Here is a 5945-nt window from a genome sequence, read left to right on the forward strand (position 1 = left end):
GTTAATTTCCCTGATGTTGATTCCATTCACAGTATTATCTCCACAAGAGAAAACCATAGGAGGAGACGAAAGGGACGCTTACAGAATCCATGGCTGGGGCAAGCCGAGAGCTGATTGGAATGGGCGGTGACTGCGTGGGATGTTACGTGGAGAGAATTTGGAAATGTTTCCAGTTGATGATGATGATACAGATTTCTTATATTCAATTAGATTATTTAGCATGAAGATAGTTTATTGTTCAGTAAAATGTAAATATACAACATTGGTCCACGTGTAGGAAGGCGGGGCTTGTGAACGTCACAAAACATCTAAAGACGATATGACGTCATGTCGACGCCGAGTACGTTTGCAAAGAATGTAGACAGACTTTGATGTACGTAGTCTATGCGATCCGTCTTATAGTGACGCATTTAAAATATTTTTATTTTTTTCCAACGCCAAACGATTTTATTCGGCTGATGGGTGACCCGTGCTGGAGGTGTTAGGACTGTCCTGTGTTATTACTTAGCAATTTTAGGGATTCTGAACTGTTCAATGTTAATTCTAGAGACATCTGTTGATACGAAGCTTCGTGACGTCATGTCGCTTGATACAATGGCGTCAGTTGAGTTTTGCTTGACATTTTCATCTCTGCATTCTTACCCTGGATTATGACAATTTAGGTCGACCTGTATCCAAATGGAATCAAAATAGGAAAAAATAGAATAAGATATATGAACTTGTTTTACTTGTACATATAAGTGCTGTGGTACAAAAATATGCTTCATAGAGTCCTTCTGACACAAAATTGAATCCTAAAAAAAAAAAAACAACAATAACAATTGCCAAATGTCAATTTATGTGGACACCACGCCCGCGAAGATGTAACTATACATTACGTGATTCCAAATGGCACACGATCCAGGGTGAATTAGCTTCAGTAAGCAAATATGTCTGATATTTATTTTGTGTACAGGTGACAGAATACGAAAAAATAATACAAGGATTATTGCTTGTTCTTGAAATAGAATATCTCTGGGAAAAAGTGAATTAATTTTTGTTACCAAACAATATCCGGAGTGGCATTTCACAGAAAATGCCTAGGGGGGAGGATTTGAAACGTCTCTTAAGAATAGAAATACAGAAATAAACCCGTTTATTCTAGCATCCGCCAGACGATTTTATTCACTTGATGGAATGTTCCTCTAGTTGACTACGTTGAAAGATGATACATGATTTCTTTTTCTCTGTCGTAGGTTAACATTTAGTTACGCTGTTCGCCAAATATCATGTTTGCATTGTGAGCACATTTGTAGTGCGTAATGTATTCGTTAGAATATGAATGGTTTGGTACTTACTGTTGGTTGATTACTGTGGAGTAAAACTAACGTACCCACATTTGTAGGTGAATTAGATTTGGTAGGGACGGTGTCTCGACTTTATTAAAGTAAATCTACTTCTTAAAGAAACAAACATACGTTTATTAGAATACTAAAATAAACGGTCAACATGATCACTAAGCAATACAGTTAATATCTATACTTTAAAACTTTGTTATTTCATATAAGAGCTCAGGAAGGATAAAATAATTAGAATAAAACATAATTGGAACTTAATGTCCAGGATGAATGATCCGAAACATATAAGCACAAACATTCTTCTAATTTTAAGAGTTACTGTGTGCCTCTCTTGCGTGGCGTGTCCAGGGACTTTGCGGAGTCTCTCGTCTTTTTTATTATCTGAACTTGTTCGTTTTAATGTAAGAAGTGGGAATATTAGTTTGTGATAATATTTTCTGCATTGGCATGTCTCTCTCCTCTCTCTCACTCTTTTTCTCTCTCTCTCTCCTCGTTTAGCAAACCTAACCAGGAAGGACTGGGTTACCTTAAACAGAGGAAGAGCCAAGGTGGGCAAAACGAAAGAAAACAAACACAAGTGGGGATACACCAATAGCCCTCAATGTCCCTGTGGCGAAGTACAGACGATGGTCCACGTCCTCCGGGAATGTCCATTGAGTCCCCATTGCTCCGACCAAGACCTTAGGGAAGCAAATGAAACTGCCCTTATATGGACACGGTTCTGGTGCGACAAGATATGATCTCTCTCTCTCACTATCTCTCATAAGCTTTTATATCAACGTTAGAATCAATCTTGTTACACTAAGGCGTGTTTTGCCAATCTAACTTGGCTCCTTGTTAAAAACTAGAGTAAAATTCAAATACAAATCTATGAAGATGACGCTCACCCTTTCGAGCCAGATGACGTCATTCCACCTCGCTGCGCAGATTGCGCGGAAAATCGTCACTTGTTGCGCAGATCTCGTTATAGGGTTTTGGGTCTACCCAACGTTATTCAAATTTAATCAGATGAAAGCAAGTCCCTGTCCTGAAAGGGTAAAAGAGGAAGAAGAAAATATGTAAAAGTTGATTGTAGCATAAGGGTTAAGAGTTTCCTGTAAATGGCAACAAAACATCAACGTGGTGACGAAGACAAGGACGATTGTCATAACGAACGTAACGGACAATGACGACAACAGAGACAACAATAAACGATAAAACGACAACAACAAAAAGAAAACAACATGAACACACTAATAACAATAATAAGAACTTCCGCAATAACAACAACAACAGGAAAAACAATAACAATGACAGAGACGCAGATACTGACAGCCAATATTGACACCAACCGCCAACACAGGAACACCTGTTGGCTGAATTGCAAGTGATGCAGCACTTATCAGATCTACGACGTGCGACATTTTGGTGTTTCATCACTGGAAACGAAAACTACACTTACTTCTTTGTAGCGAAGAAAATTTGTGAATAAAAACGAAAACAAATTCCAAGGAATGTAAAGGAATAAGTCAGTTTTCATCCCAAAGATCGTGAGATACAAAGGCGCACACACACACACACACACACACACACACACACACACACACACACATTACCCATAGATCGGTCATACGAGCTCTGAGCTCTCTTCCGGGAGGGAAATAGCTGTCGATCACGAGTCTAACACGTGATCCAAAGACCAAGGTGAATACACACACACACACACAAAAAGATATATATATACATATATATATATATGTATATATATATATACATATATACATATATACATATATATATATATATATATATACATATATATATATGTACATATGTATGTATATATATATATACACACATAAATAAATACACACTGGTAAATAAGAAACGTAGTCCGAACGTTTTCGTCTATTTAAGACATCATCAAGGGAATACAGTAAAGGAGATACAGACAGTATATATACAGAAGTAAAAATATGTTAGGGAACACGGAAAGATGTGTCACACAAGCCTGAGAAAATTACCAACAGCCCTCAGGTCACAGATGGACCAAATGTCTGGGCAGGAAAACATGTAACAATTTTCTTTGAAATAAAATTATCAAGCCTGTACATACCTAGGCTTAGATTGATATTTTGATCAAAAGTTTGTTTTATGTGGCTTGATTCAATTATGTTCCTTTCAGTAAAGGAATTACAAGAGGTTATTTTAATAGCATTTTTCCATTCATTTTTCTGCATATATTCACGTGTCATTTGTGAAATACTGCAATATATATATATATATTATATATATGATATATATATATATATGTATATATATTATATATATATACATATATACATATATATACATATATATATATATATACATATTGGTGAAGAGATTAAATCACCAGACTAAACTTGAAGGTGTTAATAAACCCTTCGATTTGAGTCTGGTGATTACTCTCTTCACCAATATGGATCCCAGACACCAAATATACACGTTTATATATATGTATATATATATATATATATATATATATATATATGTATATATATATATATATATATATATATATATATATATATATATATTGGGGTAATAATTAATTAAATTTAATTTGTCTTTGGGAAGAAGCCCTCAGCCGAGCGAGATCCAATTTTTTCAACACCACCCCCATTTCCTCTAATTTTTCTTTGGACAAGAGCTCTTTAATCGTTCACTTTTCTGAATCATCCATTCCTTCGACCAAGTTTCTTCCCAAAGACAAATTAAATTTATTTGATTATTACCCCAATACCATTAATAAAAAGGTGGTAAATATCCACCAAAGGTTAAAAGAAGAGCATAGCCAAGGGGTTTATTCGATTCCATGTAATGGTTGTGACTTAGTTTACATCGGACAGACTGGAAGGGATTTGAACACTAGGATGAACATAAACGTCCCATTAAGTATGGACAAGAGAGCTCAGCTGTGTTCCAACATGTTAAGCAATTTAAACATTGTTTAGATTGGGACAAAGCTGAGCTTATTTATAAATCCAGATGTGAGTTCAGGAGAAAAATGGTAGAATCCACTATTATTGAGTACCAGCCCAATATGAACATCTCAAAGGGGCAATGGTCCCCGGATATAATATCCGGACTTTTTATCACCAATTTACTAAAAACACATTTGCCTCCTGACCTCACATACGGAGTGAGCCGAGGGTAGAGACCTCTTCCCATAATCCCCTTTCTCATGTAAAGGGTGCTACTTAAGTAGCACGCTCTCTCTTAATTGTATCTACTGAAGAGGATTGCAGTTTGCAATCGAAATATATAGATTCCCCGTTTCCAGTCTTTTCTACTCCAACAGTGGTTTTACCGTGATATATGTATATAATTATATATATATATATATATATATATATATATGTATATACATGTATATATGTATATAATTATATATATATGTATATATATACATATATATATATGTAGATATAAACATATAAATGTATATATATATATAAATATATATATGTATATATATAATATATATATATATATGTATATATATAGATATATATATATATATATATATATATGTATAATAAAGATAATAAACATAGCTCAATAAGGACGTGGGAAAGATATCCCCGTCTCCCCATGATCCTGTCGGCTGAAAAAAAATACATTTTTTAAATAATTGATGCCGAAGTATAGACAGCTTTGGGTCGGCGGGGAACTGTTGTCTCGGCGAGGCTGCCATGGGAAGGAATGATATCGCTGATGACAGTTGGGGTGTGAAGAAAAATGTCATACGGTACTGAAGGCGTTCTTAGGGATAGGTTGCACACGAATAGAATTGCGTGAATGCAGTTCGATATATATATATATATATATATATATATATATATATATATATACATATACATATATATATATATACATATATATACATATTAGTGTATCCAGGAAGAATATTTTCTTGTTGACAGACGAGATTAAATGATATTGCTGTTTCTGCATTATTTATCTTTTTGTTAAGAACTTCAATTTCTCTTGCTAATTTACGGTGTTGGACTGATAGTTTGCTGAGTAGCTGTCCGTATGAGGTTGCAACGTTTCGGTCTTCTCTGTAGACCATCTTCAGGCTAATTGTTTGTGTGTGTGTGTGTGTGATGTTTATATACTCTTTTCTTTCTGTTTTTTTGGGTGGTGTCGTGTGATCGCATCACACGACACCACCCAAACAATCAGAAATAAAATGGTATATAAACATCACACACACACACACCCAAACAATTAGCCTGAAGATGGTCTACAGAGAAGACCGAAACGTTGCAACCTCATACGGACAGCTACTCAGCAAACTATCAGTCCAACACCGTAAATTAGCAAGAGAAATTGAAGTTCTTAACAAAAAGATAAATAATGCAGAAACAGCAATATCATTTAATCTCGTCTGTCAACAAGAAAATATATACATATATATATGTATATATACATACATACATACATATAAATATACATATATATATATATGTAAATACACACACATACATACACACACCTACACACACACACACACACATATATATATATATATATATATATATATATATATATATATATGACACTTTTTATGACCATCGCGTG

This window comes from Oratosquilla oratoria, chromosome 14 (genome assembly GCF_046742065.1).
Source record: "Oratosquilla oratoria isolate Oo_2021 chromosome 14, ASM4674206v1, whole genome shotgun sequence".
In the NCBI taxonomy this organism is placed as follows: domain Eukaryota; kingdom Metazoa; phylum Arthropoda; class Malacostraca; order Stomatopoda; family Squillidae; genus Oratosquilla; species Oratosquilla oratoria.